Consider the following 20,396-nt stretch of genomic DNA (forward strand, 5'->3'; position numbering starts at 1 on the left):
AGTTAAATCTGGACCATCAACACTTAAGCACAACTTTACACACCAAGAACATGACTGTAGGGGTGCTGAGATCTGCTTAGGTGCTAAAGGTTTTAGCTCTAAGACCAGGTCTATACTAAAAAATTAGCTTGACCCAGCTACATCACTCAGGGGTGTGAAAAATTCACCCTCCTGGGCAATGAAGTTAAGCCAATCTATCCCCCAACGTAGACAGCACTAGGCTGACGGAAGAATTCTTCCATCAACCTTGCTACTGCCTCCCATGGAGGTGGATTAACGACAGTGACAGGAGAACCTCTCCCATCAGCATAGGTAGTGTCTACACTGAAGCGCTACAGCTATGCTGCTGCAGCGTTTCTAGTGAAGACACAGCCTAAATATCCCGTGGTTTGTGTTGTTCTGTGTCACAGCCTTAAATTATTTTAAACGTCGTTTTAAATTTCCATTTTATATTTAATAAGGTATATTTCCATTTTCCTCACTTCTGAAGTCCTCTGTATCCTGCTGGATCTACTAGGATCGCATTGTAACACTTCCTATAAACCTCAGAACAGTCACAGCAGAGCAACATAGGACACTTTCTTTCAGAGGGGCTCAGTATGCAGATCCTGAAGTACTATTAATGTCCTAAGAATGCATGGAGATTGAGCACCAAGGCCCAGATTAGACTGCTAATCCCTGAGGCCACGTCTACACTACCCGCCGGATCGGCAGGTAGTGATCAATCTATCGGGGATTGATTTATCGCGTCTAGTGTAGACATGATAAATCAATCCCCAATCGCTCTGCCATCGACTCCGGAACTCCACCACGGCGAGAGGTGGAAGCGGAGTCGATGGGGGAGCGGCAGCCATCAATCCCACACCGCAAGGATGCGAAGTAAGTGATTCTAAGTCGATTTAAGATACTTCGACTTCAGCTATGCTATTCTCATAGTTGAAGTTGCGTATCTTAGATTGATTCCCCCCTCCCCCGCCAGTGTAGACCAGGCCTGAGCCATTAAAGCAACCCCTTGAATTTTTATACATAGCTAAATCTTACATTACATTACATCTTCAATGATGAGCGTTAGTTTGATGGGGCTAGATTCACAAGGTAAATTTAGGCATTGCAACTCCCTGCTGGCTAGTGGAATTCACAACCCTGAATTAGTCACCCAGCTTCCCCATAGAACATATGGGAGAATTAAAGAATAATTTAATATTATTAAATAGGCCTAATAAAGAGATTCACAAAATCCAGCACATTAAATGGGGAGCTTCCTAAGTGAGCTAGTAGGCAATGGTGAGGAGAGGGGCATGTGTCCTAAGCCCCAACCCCTCAAAAGGGAAGTAGGCATCTGACTCTGGACTGGAGGGAGGTGCCTAACCAAGTCAGTTGGTTGTTCACAAAAAAATGATAAGCCAACATCAGTGCACCCCATATAGTTACCTGGGAGGACCTGAGAGAATGCCTGCTGAAATACTGTGTACAGTACTGATGCCCATAATTAAAAAATGATGTTGATAACTTGGAGAGGGTTCAGAGAAGAGCCAGGAGAATGATGAAAGGATTAGAAAACCTGGTTTATAGTGATAGACTCAAAGAGCTTAATCTGTTTAGTTTAACAAAGAGAAGTCAAGGGGTGAGTTGATTACCGTCTATAACTACCTACATGAGAAACAAATATTTGATAATGGGCTCTTCAATCTACTAAAGAAAGGTATAATATGATCCAATGGCTGGAAGTTGAAGCTAGACAAATGCAGACCAGAAATGAGGTATAAATTTTTAAATGTGACTGTAATTAACCATTGGGACAACTTACCAAGGGTCGTGGTGGATTCTCTGTCACTGGCAAGTTTCAAATCTAGACTGGATGTTTTCCAAAAAGAGATGCTCTAGGAAATATTTTGGGTAAGTTCTATGGCCTTTGTTACACAGGAGGTCAAACTATATGATCACAATGATCCCTGCTAGCCTTGGAATCTATTGCACCTATATACCCAATAGCTAAAACACTCACCTAGGATGTGGGAGACTGAGGTTTGAATCCCCACATTGCCCGATTTGGAGCAAGTACTTGAACCTAGGTGTCCCACCTCCCAGGTAAGTGCCCTAGCTGCCAGCCTATAGCATTGCTCTCTCAGCCAATATTTACTGAAGTATTTCATACGAAGTGTAACAGTTTTAACATGACAGATTGGGAGATCTCTGCCCCAGGGTATCTAATAGCCCACTGGTTAGGGCACTCAAGTGGGAGGTAGGAAACCTGGATTTGAGTCTCTGCTCCGAATCAGGCAGAGTAGACATTCAAACCTCTATATGTCCCCGCACCACACCCCCAAATGAGTGCTATCAACCTAAAACTACTGATTGCCTTTTGTGCAGATAGGTGTGCTCTGAGCACAGCCAGCAGATTGGGAAAGATAGGTAGGGGAATGCTTAGTTTGTGAATCTTCCCAGAGTTTAGGCATGGCAAGCTGTTTAATAGTATCAGGACCTAGTTGACTTTCTGCCAGTGGGCATACGCAAACCTTAGGTTGCAGCTGAACTGGGGGGTTTATGATACAGAAAACCCCTGTTCAGCTTCCACCTAACCCTGTATGCACCAGAACTCACAGGGTACCTAAATTTTTGTTGTAACAGTTTCCTAGGTGCATAAGTTTCTGTCTCTGGGCATGTGCACTGCTGCCTCACTCCAGGTATCCAAATGTCTATCTGCCACCTCAGCCCCAGTTTGATCCACAAACTGGGGGATAGGCAGGCAAATGCAAATCTTCCCTGCAGGGCCCAATCCAGAGTACACCTACTGCATCAGACCCCATTAAAATCTGGCTAGAAGAGCAAGTGGTGGCGCCCACCGTATAACTTTTAACCCAGAGGTTAAAACATGCCCAGCCCCCCGCCTGATGGGGAGAAAGGAGTTGAAGAATTCAACCTCTTAGGTGAGTGTCCTGACAACTGGGCTATGGGATATTCTGATGTTAGGCTCCCTCGGTCTATTCTGTTGAAACTGTTCTACTTTGTACAAATAAGTAAAGAGTCATTGGATCAGAGAGAGAGAGAGAGAGAGAGAGAGAGAAAGAGTAACCCTATAGCTTGATGGTTAGGGCACCCCCATGGGAGGCCAAGGGCCAAGTCCCCCTAGTCCAATGATTCTGTATTTATATAAACCACCACCTAGTGTGCTGGCTTTTGTAGATCCAATTTTTCAGCACCTTTCTCTCTTGATTCATGCTCTAGAGACCCCTAGAGATCTTCTCTAACTGATGCTTTCCAAGTAAGATATTTAATGCAGACATTGCAGTGCATTATTATTAGGTAGATGACTTTGACCATGGGCTTCAATTTATTTTCTGATTTAACTGTTGGCTACGTACCAAAATATCAGGTGAACTAAAGCACTTGAGTAATAAGGATTTATCTGGTGCAAGGGCTACTAAAACGTCAAGGCTCCCATAGCTGGGGCTGTAAGAGATTAATGTCATTTGAGGATTGAGCACAGAAGTGGACCAGTAAAACACACACATACCAATGGGTTAAACTTTTGCTACAGGTGCTCTGACAGGGAGTGGGTTGGGCATGTTTTCGTAACAGCTTTGGACAGCCATTAGAAGTGCAATGTTAGTAGTTAGCACTTTGTTACTGAGCATGAATAAAACAAGAAGAGATCCAGTATTGAACTGCTAACCCCACTATTATAATCATCATGTACAGGGGAAAGAATGTGTGCAGTTGTGGCCTAGCAATACTGCCATTAGATTCATTACTCAATACTGCTGCATCCATAATCAGAAGCATAGTGCAAAGAGGATGCTTGTTGCTATAAAGTGAAATGCAAATGTAGTTGTTGCTATGCATTAACTGCTGCTTCCTAAAGAACACTGGAATTTACTAGCTTGTGAGCCTGGGCATCACTGTCCACAACGTCAAGAGCTTCTCAACTCTATGCCACCACTCTATATTGATAACAGAGATTCTCCATCAGGTGAAGGTGTAGAGACCCATGCTTTTGAAGCAGTAGGATAGGAAGTCTATTCTGGCAGCCACTGGGCTGGATTGTGACCCTTGTTCATGCAGGGAATCTAAGGGGAAGAAAGAGACCCTTGATGCCCCAGCACTTGCTACTAATATTGTGAGTAGGAGAACAGTCTCATCAGGGCCGCTACTCCCCCACCTTTAGATGGACAGGGAAGCAGGTGGGTGGGAGTGGGGAATGAGTAGAAACTTCGCTCTATCCCCTGCCCCAGAACATCCTGGCGGGTACAGCTGTGCTTGCATAAAGGGGGAAGTAACCTGTGCCAAGAACAGGGCCTGCAAAATTTACTCCCCCCATGACACAAGGGGGGGAAGCAGGGACCAGACAGTGACTCAATCACAATTCAGACCCTGTCCTGCACCTACATGCAGCCACTTAGGGTAGATTGTTCTAATCTAACTCACAGTGATGTTCCAAGGAGATACAATGAGCAGTATAATGACAGTGTTGAGTTAGGACACAGATTTTTTACAGCATTTTAAATTACCCAAATGCAGTGTCCATTATCAGTGTCCATTATAGACTAATTAAGTGTATTCAAATTACCCAAATGCTCTCATTTCTTGGGTGGCAAGATTTTTGTCTGAAAATGGAACAGGAGCTTTTGAATTAGAGGTGGATCCAGGGTTTGTTTGTTTGTAAAGAAAAAAAATCCCAAAAATCTTTTCTTCCTCTTTTAAGCCCTTATCCTAAAATAAGCTATGCACAGGCAGACCTCTGAGCCCAGGAACAGCCCTGTGGAAGCCAAAGGGTGTAGGATTCCACCCCTGCAGAGCTCATTGCTGGACTGGGGCCAAATTTCAAACTCTATTGTTGTTGCTGTTGTGTTTGTTTTTAAAGACATGTTATATAAACCCTGAAAGTCTGGGATTTTATAAAATAAAAAACATTTTTAAAAATTTTGCTACATCAATATGAAGAATGATACTATATCAACTGAAACCAAAGGTCTTTGATCAAATAACAGACTGTACTTAAAGATTTAGACATATGAATTAGACTTTTGTTTCCTCTATTCTGTTCCTTCTAACTGCCTCTGCTCCCACGTGTCACCTTCTCCCCTATTTTCATTTACATTACCTTCATCTTAAATTTAAACAGGATCGAGAAGACTAGTCATTAATATAAACTGCTTAAATGTATTTGTTTGCTAAATATATTTACATTCCCATCTGAAATACACCAACATGGAAAACAACACAAAATTAGGACTTGGAAAAAAGTTGTGTGTGTGTGAAACCTTAATACACAACAACAATTAACTGCTTTTGCATCAAATCTATGATTTTTGTCATTTTCCACTGTCATTTGTCCTTTAGAGGTCATTGAAACTATGAATGTAATGAGCCTTGTTGCATTTTAACTTTTTAGTACTAATGCAGCTTAAGTATTCTATTTACATTTTTAATAACAAAGCTTATGGTGACAGTGTTATTAACACTAAGTATAGAAAGTAATTAATAGCTTCATCAAGTTCACCCAAACGCAGACTCTGTGATGTCCTAATAAACAATTTATCCTTCATCCAAGTTGAAGGGCTTCTATCTATTATTTTAGAGCCAAAAATTCTATCTGCCTTGAAACTTACTTGGACTTTGTTATTTGGACTACAAACATTTAAAAAAAAAAGCCACAAAAATATCACTGAGGTTACAAAATAAAAAACAGCCACCATTTGTATAGGTCCTTCAAGGTTCTATCCTATGGTGCTGCCAAGTCAGCAGAAGGAGGACAAGTTAATTAAACTTATTCCAAGACAAGCCATTTTGTTTTCATAGTTCCTTCTGATAGTGCCCAAATGGGGATGTCAAAGAAAAAAGCTACAGTATGATGACTTGGTCTCCATAATCAAAGATTTTTTGGGGGAAAAAAAGATACATTTCCATTTCATAATTGCTAACCATCATTGTAGATAGTACAATTTCGGAGCTCTTAAGAGAATAATACACATAACAGAGCAAACCAAATCAAACTAAAAAAAATGAAATGACAGAGGTTCAGTCAGAAAGCTCAGATCAAAACCCAGATTGAGATCCACATTTTGCAAGTGACCCCCAGACTTTATAGTGTTCATTCACACACACACACACGAGGTTTGGCTATAGACTCTATAATGCCTGGCTGAACTTGTGTTGTCACAATTTGTTGAGACTAATGAATATGTCCTAAAGTGAAGTAACTCGTAGAAGACAAACTAAAAATGTAATAAGATTATTCTGCCATATTTCAGAACTCTGTGGAAATGGATTAGATTTCAGTTCAATAATTGACACAGCACAAATGGTTTCTTTGGTAACAGAATTAAAAAAATATTGACATTTACTTCCCATAACAAGATTGATAATAATGCATTAGCTGCAACCATCAATAACTAACTTGACCATTTCACTGAACTTGCATACTAAAGATATTGACAAGGGAGGCACTTATTAAAAAAAAGAAAAACAAGGCAAGAAAATGGAACCAACAAATCCTGCCGCAGAAATCAGAACATGACAGGATGAGCGCAACAGCCCCCAGTGAGGGTGCACTCAAAATACTTTTAAGAAGTGCAGTACCATGTCACTTTTAACATCTACATCTTCTTTTTCAGCTAACAATAACTCCCTTAAAACTTCTGACTAGATCTTGGAATTGAATAGGAGACCAAATTGCTTACATCTAAAACAGAATAAGTTAGTCAGTCTGTTGTGCTTTAGGGAAAATTGAAGAATATAGGTATAATTTCCCCAGTCAACACACAAGAAAATAATCCCCAGACAGTGGCCAGCTCAAGAGCTGAAGCTTCAGTTCAAAACTTTCTCCAGGGGTAGTCTGAGATGGTGGAAAGAACTCCCCCAGGAACGAAGGACCATCACTAACTTCACCACTTTCCACTCCAAGTGAAAAGCACATTTCTTTAACCTTGCCTTTTCTAACAAACACATAGCAATGGGTATATTAAAAAACAAAACAAGACACTCTGTTGTGCACATTTCTTCCTGCTGGGGGGAAAAAAAAAAAGAACAAACAAGTGACAGATGTATAGTCATGTTATTGAATGCCCTACTGGAAGGCACTCAAATGAGTCCAGTGTAAGAACCTATATACAGTAGAAGAGGGCAGTCCATTCCTATCCAGTGTGACAAAGCTCTGTCCTTGCCTCCGTGGATCCCACGTTTCCTGGCGGATTTTGCTAGCCTCAGAGGCTCACTGTGACCCTCCACATAACCCTTCTCTCTCTAGAGAGAAGGGTCACAGTCTACTAAGCCATTTTCATCATAAGCCAGCGAGGGAGGTGAGGAGAAGTTATCCTTTCTTGCACAGTCTCTGTTGTCTCCCAAACTCAGTGGGCAATCAGGGGGCAAATGGGGGTGGGGAAGAGCCTGGGCCCACCCTCTACTCTGGGCTTCAGCCCAGGGACCCTAATAGTATCAGCTATGGTAGCTGACCTTTTAGAAACATGACATGTACAGTTCCCTGGGCCACTTCCCCCACAGCAGCCCTCAGTTCCTCAAGCTCCACTTCATCCTCACCTCAGGGCCTCCTTCCTTGTGCCTGATATGGTGTGCACTACTCAGTCTCTCCAACAGTGCAACTTCCTCCCACAGCTCCTGACATGCATACCCACCTGACTAACTGGGACTTTTAACTAGTTTCAGCCAGATTGGCTTCAGGTGTCCCAATCAACCTAGCCTTCTCCCTGCCTTCTGGAAAGTTCTTAATTGGCCCCAGGTGTCTTAATTGACCTGGAGCAGCTGCCATTTCACTTATCCTGGTACCAGGGATTTGTTGAGCCTGGAGCCAATATATCTATCTCCCACTACTTTTCTATAGCCATCTGGCCTTGCCCCGTCACACCAGCAAAGTACTTAAGTACACGCTTAACTTTAGGCAACTGCAACTTCAATAGGATTTAAATTCACAGTTAAAAACTTTCCTGAATTGGGGCCTAAAACAGCCCCAGTTTCATCTCCAATGCAGTCGGCTGATTAAAGCATTACAGAAAAGAGGAGGAGCTTATAGCTACCCTCCCTTCCAAAACCTTCTGAAAAATGTTCAAGTAATCATCACCTTATAATTGCTCATTATCAACCACGAAAGTCTTTTTATTTTTAAAAGGCAAAAACTACATTATAGTTTTTCAATTAACTGCTTGAGGCAAAAGTTAATGTTCTAATAAACTAGTTGTTAACTGATGTAATGATTGGTTTCCACATAGGTTATTGAGATTATAAACCATACTCAACAGTTTAAAAAATCAATAGCATGTTTCAAAAATGTTTAGTGAATCTGGATCGGCTCCCTTGGTTAATTGGTTGTTCGCTGACAATTAATGACTGATTTTTCCCAATTTACAAGTTGGGACATGCTTGGCTACTTTTACAGTTATCAGTTGATTGCTTCTGTTCCTTTGTTTTATTTTTTAATATCAAGGTACCATTAAACAGAGTTTGAAATCAAATCTCTCAGGTGCCAACACCAGGTTAGAGTCACTCAATTTTAAAGTAATTGCAGAAAACTACAACAGCAGAGAATGATGTTAGCTGCATGTTAAGTTTTTCCAAGGCAGAAATCTGTCCAAAGCAAATACAAATGGAGAGAAATGTGGGCAGTCATCTAAAGGTTAAACAGAATTCCATGTACCTATTTAATGCAACATTTACAAAGAGTGCAGAGCTGGGTGACATACTAATTATCCAGGGGGTTACGGATTTGCATTTTATTTCCTTGTACTGCTTCAGTAATGTGCTGTTCATTTTGCTTCTAAGTTAGGTTAATGTGTAGTATAAAAGCTACAGCATCTCCTGTCTTCCCTGTTAAAAATTTTATAAGAACTATATTTCACCTGCTATCAGTGTGCCTTCCCATCTAGAGATAGATGGCAGGAAGCTGAAAAAAAGGGGGCTTGGTATATTGGAGCTCGTCTTAATTTCTTCCCTCTTCCTTTTTAACAATCCCCCCACCCCAAAAAAATCACTTGTAGCCATCAAGTGCCTAACTCTCAGAGGTGTTCAGTACCTCCTGTTAGTTTTAATGGAAGTTGTGGAAGCTCAGTAGCTCTGAAAAATCAGGCCTTAGATAAACAAATAAAAGATAGGGCTGTTTCCACTGCTATTTCCTGTAAGTGGGAGATCTCCAGCAGTGAGGACAGGAATGGGACTAATATCTTAAAAGTGGTGGCCTTACTGTTGCTATTTATAAAAGTTGTCTCAGAGCTGCCACTTACAGAAATGCAGATTTGCAGAATATGTGGTAGCAACAGTTTCAGCAAGACAGTACTAGCTGTATTGTGTCAGAATATATTAAGTTATATCAAGCTTTTGCAGAACATGATACAATTCCATTCTTCTCAGTAGATGAGTAACCAGGAGGTATTCGTGAGGATATGAAATGAGAAACATCTTCCTCTTCCCAATTAATCACTGGTAAATTAATGAGCTCATGAATGCATAAATGTCTTTATATCATAAATATAACTAGCTATAAAAAGAACAAAAATATTCTATGCCTTTATCTCATACTAAACCAATATATATCAACTTGCAAATTGGACTAGTTTGCATGATAAAAGGAACTAGGAATACTGTACATATGCATTGTTATGACTTGATACAATAGTATCCTAACATTTTTTCTGTGGGAGTTTTGATTTTCATCATGAAAATAAACTGCACCAACATATACTAATTCACACTGAACCCCAATGATCTCTTCTTTAAAATATATTCACAAGTATAGCTGCAGTGAAGAATTTGTTCATGTAAGTGAGCTTCTCATCTCTTTACCTGGTAAATTGTGCTTCATTCAATGCAGCTTTTGTTATTTGTGCTGATCACTAGAGAGAAAGAGACATTTGAGCCTTCAAGGCCACACAAATTTAAGTATTTTGCAAATGTGAGAACTCCCCAGTGGAAATTCTGGACTGCAACATCCTATTCAAAACATGTGACCTTATTCTCTTCTCACTTACTATGGTATAATTTAGACATGATTCCACGGCAGTCAGTGGAGGCACAGTGATATCAAACTGGTATAGATCACAGTTGCCAACTTTCATGCAGTAAATAAGCACCCCGACTTTCACAATAAGCCAAAAATCAAGCTAATCCCATTTCTAAAGAACCCCAACACTTTATGTGACTAGATCCCCCCAGCGTGCAGTCTGGGACTGTGGTGGGCCCGCTGTGCAACTCTGACTCTCTTCCCCCTTGCTGGGAGCCAATCAAAAAACAAAATGCAACAAACTATAAACCAAACAAGCAACAAGCTACAAGCCAAAAAACTAGCCAACAAGCAACTCACAAGCTAATTAAGCCAAAACCAAACCCAATTTCTGCATTTTTTTAAAATGGTTTTGGCATGTCTGGTATAGGTAGGGGAAGACTCAGACTCAACATCTGCTGATCACTTTAGAGTGTGATCTCTTCTGATCTCAAACTAAATAGAGTAGGCTGGGTACATACACTGAGTGGAATATTCCAAGACAACCTCAGGTTCTCCAGGAAGTAGCATTTGGGATTGAGTGGGTTCTACTTTTTGCTCTTAGTTCTCAGCATGATGTTAGTGGAGATTATGTAAGAATAAGTGGCCAATTTTCAACATGGCATAGAGTTAACAATGGGGCACTCCAAGCTAAGGTGCCAGGGCATTATGTAATACAGTCATTTGTGAGATAGGATGGGGGAGGGGGAGAGTTTGAATAATGAGTTGTTTGCAAATAACACCGAATTATTCCAGATTGTCAAGACTCAAGAAGACTATAAAGAACTCCAGAGAGGTCTATTATCAAGGCTTAAGCAAATAGATACCACAACAGCAGGTAATAATAATAGTTTTCACATGCAAGGTATTCCATTGATAGGAATAATCAGAACTGTGTGTATGCACTGCTGGGTTCTAAATTAAATCTTTACCTGTAAAGTGCTTTGGACTCTCTCCTCAGATTAGGAAAGAAGGAGCACCCTGCCCAATTCTATTTCAAGACCTTGCCTCAGGGCACAACTTATTGTTCAAAACACAAAACTCATGAGGAAGATCAAAGCAGTTGCCCTGAGCAACACTAAAAGCAGTCCACAGAGACTTCATAGATTCCAAGGCCAAAAGGGACCATTGTGATCATCTAATCTAACCTCCTGTACAACACATGCCATAGAACTTTCCCCAAATAATTCTTTCAGCGAATCTTTCAAAAAAACAGTCAATCTTGATTTAAAAATTGTCAGTGAAGGAGAATCCAACGGTTAACTGTTCTCACTGTTAAAAATGTACACCTTATATGTCAAGGTTCCTCCCCCACTCTGAACTCTAGGGTACAGATGTGGGGACCTGCATGAAAAACCTCCTAAGCTTATCTTTACCAGCTTAGGTCAAAACTTCCCCAAGGTACAAAATATTCCACCCGTTGTCCTTGGAATGGCCGCTACCACCACCAAACTAATACTGGTTACTGGGGAAGAGCTGTTTGGACATGTCCTTCCCCCCAAAATACTTCCCAAAACCTTGCACCCCACTTCCTGGGCAAGGTTTGGTAAAAAGCCTCACCAATTTGCCTAGGTGACTACAGACCCAGACCCTTGGATCTTAAGAACAATGAACAATCCTCCCAACACTTGCACCCCCCCTTTCCTGGGAAACGTTGGATAAAAAGCCTCACCAATTTGCATAGGTGACCACAGACCCAAACCCTTGGATCTGAGAACAATGAACAAGCATTCAGTTTCTTACAAGAAGACTTTTAATAAAAATAGAAGTAAATAGAAATAAAGAAATCCCCCCTGTAAAATCAGGATGGTAGATATCTTACAGGGTAATTAGATTCAAAAACATAGAGAACCCCTCTAGGCAAAACCTTAAGTTACAAAAAAGATACACAGACAGAAATAGTTATTCTATTCAGCACAATTCTTTTCTCAGCCATTTAGAGAAATCATAATCTAACACATACCTAGCTAGATTACTTACTAAAAGTTCTAAGACTCCATTCCTGGTCTATCCCCTGCAGAAACCAGCATACAGACAGACACAGACCCTTTGTTTCTCTCTCTCCTCCCAGCTTTTGAAAATATCTTGTCTCCTCATTGGTCATTTTGGTCAGGTGCCAGGGAGGTTACCTTTAGCTTCTTAACCCTTTACAGGTGAGAGGAGCTTTCCCCTGACCAGGAGGGATTTCAAAGGGGTTTACCCTTCCCTTTATATTTATGACATATATCTACTCCAAATTTCTTTACCTTCAGCATTTCCCTTGCCTCTTTCAGCCCCCTAAAATAGGATACAACCTTCCCTTAAATACCATGCTGAGTCACGTGACAGGCAGATAGGCCCAGAGTTACAAAGGAATTTAGGCATCTAATCCCAGATTTAGGTGCCCAAATCCCATTTTTAGGCACCACTATGGTCCGGAAACCCACTCGGCAGCCACCTAGCCTGTAGGTGCCTAAATTCACTCAGAGCCTAAAATGTTGCAGTAAAAGTTCCCTAGTGCCTATTCTGTTTCTGTTTCTTGGCATGTGCACTGCTGCCTCTCTCTAGGTGTCTGGACACCTATCTCCCCCCTAAACCCTAGAGAAATCCACAAACAATGGAGAGAGATACGGAGGAACCAAACCAAAGCCATCTATCCAAACCACAGCCCCAGATGTAGGTTTGGATCTAGATTTGCAGCATGAATCTCTCTTTAATAGGTCATATCTGAACATCAAACCCATGAACTCCAAAATTTGGGAGAGTTTAGATCCAGATCTGCATTTTAAACCCTCAGATTTCAGATTCCGGTTTTTCCTTCAGCTTAATATCAAAATAAGTTTGGTTCTAGAACTACAGCTGGGTTCTGGAGTTAGGGTCCAGGGGCTTTCTTCAGGCTTTTCACAGGATTGTTCACTTGCATATGATGCAAAATATATTTAAGGGCTTAACATTTGAATTTTAAAAGTCCCAGTATTACTTAAAATATTAAATAAATGAAAACTTATTTGTGAAAATTGGCCATTGAAAAGAGGGATTTTTCCTTTATAGAAAATATGCCAGAATGTAATCTGCCTTAAAAAAACAAAAACAAACAAACCTCTATTCACTGACTCCCTGAATCTCCATCTGGCTGCCTAGGCTTCGTAGCTTGGGTGTTGAAAGCCCACAGTCATAAAGATAGCATTCTTCCAACCCTCCATACATGTTATGTCAAGTTGCATCATGTCAGATGTGAAGTGATTTAATGTGCTGTGACACTGTGTAGCCCAGTGCTGTGCACTGCATTACAAACTGAGAAAAAAAAATCAAAGGGACACAGAACCACACCCACTGGTGATTTGGCTACCTCAATACACTGACAATACCAGGCTGTACTGTGCCATTGATTTTTAAGCAGGACACTGACATAAATGGGAAATCGGCTTTAAAATGAATGGCATGATATGGATCTCTGCCTTAGGTGGAGATTAATATTGTACACTCTGTGGCCACGTCTCCATCTTTTTTTCAGACACCTTAAAAAAGAGACTAACCAATTTATTTGAGCATAAGCTTTCGCGAGCTACAGCTCACTTCCTCGGATGCATACGAAAGCTTATGCTCAGATAAATTGGTTAGTCTCTAAGGTGCCACAAGTCCTCCTTTTCTTTTTGCGAATACAGACTAACACGGCTGTTACTCTGACACCTTAAAAAAGAGAGAGAGAGAAATCACTTTACATTCATAATTAAACATATTCCACGTGATATTAGAGTAGCTTACTAGTACATCTTCACTGTAGCTTAGTACAGCAAGGTAGTAAAGACCGGATTTTTCCAGCATTATTCACAGTAAATAATACCTTCATTACATTAATTGAAATGGGACTACTTGTTGAGTAAGTACCGCCCAATACTTGTAAGGGGCAGAGTCTGGCCCTAAATGAGTTGAAGTGTGTTGATTACTCCACTACTGATTAGTTATTTCTAATTGGTATCAGTATATTTTGCCAGCCCTCACTGGAAAAGAAAGAGTTACAAGTCCATCACTAGCACATCAAACAGTGTCTTTTATGACAGCTGTCACTTCAGGTAGTGAATACCCAAATGCAGATCTTGCAACCAGTTAGCAGATTGCTAGAAGCAGGAATCTTTGTACTCATTTTTTGTTTGAATGTTAAATAGTGTAGTGACAGCTGTGGATGTTTAATTTCCTAATTCCCCCTCTCCACTACAGACCCATCAGCCCCTGCCATGCATGAGCCAAAAAGGAGACAGAGTATCTTTCTCAAAGCTGAATTTTCACTTGGATTGCCTGTATCAGAGAAGCTTCATAAATGCTCAAATGCTGACACCATTGCAGATTTAACAGCACCAATAAAATACGCAGACAATCTCTCACCACTGTATTCATTGTCACCTCACCCACTGAGAAATATAGATTAGTAATGTTTCCATCATCTTGCCAAATTAGGAATGCATGGCTTTCCTCGGTGAAGCGAGGTTAACAGAGTTGTAAATGGGACGTCTCCTGCCACCTTAATATGGAGAGCGTGGTTATCCATGTGTGCTGGTTATATAAATGTAAATATATTCCCTCACACATGGGTGCCCAGAGACCTCCAAATTAAGGGCCCAATCCAGCTCCCGTGAGAATGATCATTTATGTCAATGGGAACAGGTTAACCCCTTGGAAAGTGAGAGGCAAAAAATCCCATCTATGGTACAACTGTGTTATTTTACCACAGTGTGAATTAACTATCAACAAAAAAGCTAAGTATCTTACACCTCCTCTAGATATTTATTTTCTATTTTAAGTTATTAAAATTTTATTTATTTATTTTAGAAAAACCCGTATATAGCCCATAAACTTTTGTTTGTTTCCAAAATTAACTTTTTAAAAACCAGTAAGAGTGGCTTGTATTAAATATACTTTTAAAAAGTATTTTGGTGGCTACCTGTAGTTTTTCCAGTATTCCCTTTCCCCAAAATCTCTGTGTATTACGCCAATTTGTCCTCTGTTAACTGTGTCAATGCTGACACCTTCATTCATCACAGGAAGTAATTAGAGAGTAACATTATTTTTAAAGTTAAAGTTAGTACTGTAGCATCTAGGAACATCAATTAAGGACCAGGCTTCATTATGCTAGATGCTATACAGAAACAGATGACAGTCCCTGCCCCCAGAGAACTTACACAGTCTGGGTGTTGGACGGGACAGGTGGACAAAACAGAACAATGGGGGCAGAGATAAATGGATGGAGAGGATGAGGTAACAAAATCAGAGTTTAGCAGAAACTGGAAGTCTCAGGTTGCTACTTCCCTAACCAAGATTTGTTCTGCCCATAGGGCCTGAGCGTTATATACCTCACAGCTTCCAGCTCAGGAATTCAGCTGCTGAACTTGGATTCCTTATATGACAAGACGATGTTCTGTCTCTAGATTTCCATGTCCACCAACAGTACCTGTTTCTATATCCAAATAGATCTAACACCTATGTGACTTTTATGCTACTGGTAGTATTTTCTCTGGGACAGCACCTCTCTTGAATGGGACTATTCAAGTGTTTGAAGTTCAACACATGCACAGGCATTTGCAGGACTGAGGCCTTAATGCAGAAGTGGGGTTTGAGCATGGGACCACAAGGCAGGAATTACTGAGTTTTAGTCCCGATACACTCTCCAGCCTTGGTTAAATCATAGCCTAATTTCAAAAGGGGCCACTGATTCTGGGTGCCTCAATATTTTGGTGCCCAATTTGAGAAATTGTCTCCCTTCGAAAGTTTTGGCCTTAGCCTCTCTGTGCCTTAGCTTCCTCCCTCTGTTAAATGAAGATAATACTTAAGGCATCGCCGGCTATTTAGTGCTGGTAAAGCTCTTTGAAGTTTAGGGTTGCCTGTGTGTTGCTCACCTGTTGGAATTGCTTTGCCCTTTTCTTTTGCCTTAAATTTAATTCTATGGTACTTTTGTGATGAGGTTCTCTACGAGCCTCTGTGGGTCATTTCACAGTAAAAAAAAAACATTAAATTCACACACTGCCAGGAGGTGAGGAGGGTTCTCCAAGCCCATATGCTGTACAGCAGGTTTCTTATATAAATAGGTCACGCAACCTGCTGCCTCCTGGCATGAGATGTGTTCATCTTTTATTTGTTTGTATAGGTGGCCAAGGGGAGGAAGGGTAAGAATCACAGGAGGGTACCTGAGAAGGCAGAAGAAAATCAGTGTTCGCTCTGGGGTCAGGTGACTAGACGTCCCAGTATTTGTGGTTTTGTCTTATACAGGCAATTATAACCCCCCTCCCAGAAAAAAAAATGTCCTGATTTTTCACACTTGCTATCTGGTCATCCTACTCTGGGGGCAGGAGGGGGAAGAGTCTGATTTTTCAGATGCAACCTATATTATGAACTGCATAGGGTCCCTCACCAAAGGCTCTTACGCAAAGTAAGCTTCCACGGGATAAGAGGGAAGGTGCTCTCGTGGATTGGTAACTGGTTAAAAGATAGGAAACAAGGAGTAGGTATAAATGGACAGTTTTCAGAATGGAGAGAGGTAAATAGTGGTGTCCCCAAGAGGTCTGTTCTGGGACCAGTCCTATTCAACATATTCATAAATGATCTGGAAAAAGGGGTAAACAGTGAGGTGGCAAAATTTGCAGATGATACAAAATTACCAAAGATAGTTAAGACCAGGGCAGACTGCAAAGAAAGAGATCTTGGAGTCATTGTGGATAGTTCTCTGAAATCATCTACTCAATGTGCAGTTTTCAGAGTAGCAGCCGTGTTAGTCTATATCCACAAAAAGAAAAGGAGGACTTGTGGCACCTTAGAGACTAACAAATTTTATTAGAGCATAAGCTTTCGTGAGCTACAGCCCACTTCATCAGATGCAATGGCAGTCAAAAAAGCAAACAGAATGCTGGGAATGATTAAGAAAGGGATAGATAATAGGACAGAAAATATTATGTTGCCTCTATATAAATCCATGGTACGCACACATCGTGAACACTGCGTGCAGATGTGGTCACCCCATCTCAAAAAAGATGCATTGGAATTGGAAAAGGTTCAGAAAAGGGCAACAAAAATGATTAGGGGTTTGGAACAGCTGTCATATGAGGAGAGATTAATAAGACTGGGACTTTTCCGCTTGGAAAAGAGATGACTAAAGGGGGGATATGATAGAGGTCTATAAAGTCATAACCGGTGTGGGAAAAGTAAAGTATTATTTATCCCTTCTCATAACACAAGAACTAGGGGTCACCAAATGAAATTAATAGGCAGCAGGTTTAAAACAAACAAAAGGAACTAGTTCTTCACACAACACACAGTCAACCTATGGAACTCTTTGCAGAGAACATTGTGAAGGCCAAGACTATAACAGGGTTCAAAAAAGAAATCGATAAGTTCATGGAGGATAGGTCCATCAATGGCTATTAGCCAGGCTGGGCAGGAATGGTGTCCCTGGCCTGTTTCCCAGAAGCTGGGAATGGGTGAGAGGGGATGGATCACTTGATGATTACCTGTTCTGTTCATTCCCTCTGAGGCATCTGGCACTGGCCACTGTCGGAAGACAGGATACTGGGCTAGATGGACCTTTGGTCTGACCCAGTAGGGCAGTTCTTATGTTCTTATGGAATTATTTTAAGTCAGATACCATAATATTATCTGCTGCAAACTCATGGAAATAGACAAATTTTTGCAGGGGGAGGGGCGAAGAGTGAGAAAGAGGTCAGCACTAGAGTTAAAAATAAAATGGCTGTTGAGTAGGTTTGTATCTTGACTATATTTTTTTACTTTTAATAGAATAAGATAAATGAGCTTTTATTCCAAAATTAGGGTCTGCATTAATAAATAAAAGAAACACTGGGGGGGGGGCACTAAAGCTTCACCTCAAGCCCTCAGTTATGGATATCCAGCACATGCATTTCAAGAAAGTAGACGAGACTAAAAGGTAACAATTGTGTCAATAGCTAATATTTTGATTTTTTAAGTAGGGAGAATCTGCTGATGCTTCTCCAGTCTTTGATATATTCCCCTTGCATGCTGAAGATGAGACTGATTTCAAATCCACAGGTTTGCTCTGTCCCATTGAAATGGACTTTTTCAAACATGCCAGCATGTTTATTTCAACATTATTTACAATCGTGATTTATTATAAATCTTCATCTGATTTAGAAATGCAAATCTGTTGATTGTTTGGTTATATATAAAACTTGTGTTTGTTTAGACATCAGAAACCACACACTTCTAATTTAGTGTGTTAATTTATAGACCCCCTCAAATCTAATTTAATGTACTGATTTATAAACATTAAACAAGAAGTTCAAATTGATTAATGTTAACTCTGCTGTCAGATTTATGCTTCCTCACTAAGAACACAGCTGTACCTCATTGGTTGGTTTACCAATGCTAATGTTAATTAGTTCTCTAGCTGTCTGATCAGAAAATATCTTCTTTCCTGACCATTAAGTTCTGATTTATCTTTTTGATGTATAACTATGTCTGATAATTTGTTACCACAGAGTCCTGATCTATTAACCCTATGTGTTAAAATGTACAACATAAATTTGAAAAGCTCTGAACTAGGTGTTAAAAAAAAAAGTTGTGACTGCTTTATGACTGAAAAATAATCCTCAGGAGTACAGCGTTTTACACAATTTCGCTGTGGAACGAAAAAGTAAATTGGGAGTGTGTGTGTGTTTTCCTTTTCTAGTCTTTCCTTATTTTTGCACTTGCAAATGACTCCCAGAGGCATTTCATCAGAATTTTCTGAATGTTGGCTTCCTAGTATTGGACCTGACTGAACTGAAGGAACGATATGTTGAGCTCCTTGATGGCTTTTGGGGGTCTGATCTGGTTTCAATACGGCTTTATCGTCCATGTGTATTTTTCATCCACTGAAAATCACTGTGTATTTGGACTTGAAGTGCAGCTTGGACACTTGTAGGACAGACTATTAATTATATATCTGCTGAAGTTGTTATTTCTCTGACAAACTGCTGCAAAATTTATGTTTATCAGTTCTGTGCTCTCACCTACTGAGCGTTGAGTTAATGCCCTCTGGAAGAGGCACTCATTGCCATGGCGATCCCAGAAAGGGTCAGAAAGCCTTGGACAGGGATTAGCCTAGGAGAATAATGACCTTCCAGGGTCCCCTGTGCTCAGCAAAGGGATTTTATGGTTCTCATAAATATTATACAAAATTTAGCTGATCCTTTTTGTTTATTTTTATCGAACATTCCTCCTTACCTGTGCTGGATTTATTGGGGTAGTTTCCCCGGTACCCATTTTTTGTGGAAAGGCTTTGTTTTACTTTTGAGCTAAACCACTTGAGAAGGGATGCATGGCTGTCTATTCTGATAGGGCCAAATTCCAGTCCGTTTGAAGTAACTGATTTTAATGAGCTCAGGATTTGAACATTGAAGAAGTAGCAGAGAATTTAGAAAAGGGGATGTGATAATTATTGAAAAATCTATATAATACAGAAATCATGATCAAGGATTTGTTTTTGCTTTTCTTAACCTCACAACAGTATCATGGAGGAACTCCTCTTCTTCCATCAAGGTACTTTATATGGTGTTCATCCCTGTAGTTTCTGAGGCTCGGCTCCACAAAGGGACTTAAGCACTGTGTTGCTGAGCATTCCAATGCCTAACTTTGAGGCAGCTCCAGAAATCACAGGTTTTGTGGATCACAGTGTTTCTGAGTTAGGCACCTAGGCTCCCTAACCAATGAATGGAGAAAGATAGGTGCCTAAGAATGTGATCCACCAAAGTCTTTGAAAAAGAAATCACAAGATAGCGTAAGAAGTTTGTTTCCGAAGAATGAGACGGAGAGACAACCATTATTAAAGAATCTGTTACTGTGGGGCCTCAGCGTCAATCTAGTAAAGTCAATGGCTCCACTGGGAGCAGGAGCAGGCTCTAGATGCAAGAAATTCAATAGAAGTACTGAACTCAAGCAAGGAAAGTGCAGTGTTTAATTACTTGAAATAACCAATTATCTGGCAAATTTTAAAGAATATTTACCTGTCATGTGTTTGTCTATACATCTTTGTCCTTCATAACTGCTTAACATGGTATCCATGTAGAAACAGAACTTTTCTCCTTCACTCTTCTCCTGCCAGATTCATCTAGTTGATGCCATGATCCAGTGCATGTGTGACACGAGACTCACTTCTGTTCCAAATTGTGACATTACTGAAAGCAGAGAAGAGCAGCTGGCTGGCTACAAAGGAAAATGTTTGGCTCTGTATATGCTCATGATATCAAGGCATACAGAAATAAAAGACAAAAAAAGTCACAGTTCAAGGGACTTTGGGGGATAAAATATTGCAAATTTGAAAGTAAACTTTTTAGATTCAGGGTAGGATCTGTGTCTCTTCTGATAAGATTGTATGGAGCCTAGCACAATAGACCCTAGTCCCTCTACAGGCAGGGCTGGTAGCCCCAACTAA

Source organism: Lepidochelys kempii, chromosome 1, assembly GCF_965140285.1.
Source record: "Lepidochelys kempii isolate rLepKem1 chromosome 1, rLepKem1.hap1, whole genome shotgun sequence".
In the NCBI taxonomy this organism is placed as follows: Eukaryota; Metazoa; Chordata; order Testudines; family Cheloniidae; genus Lepidochelys; species Lepidochelys kempii.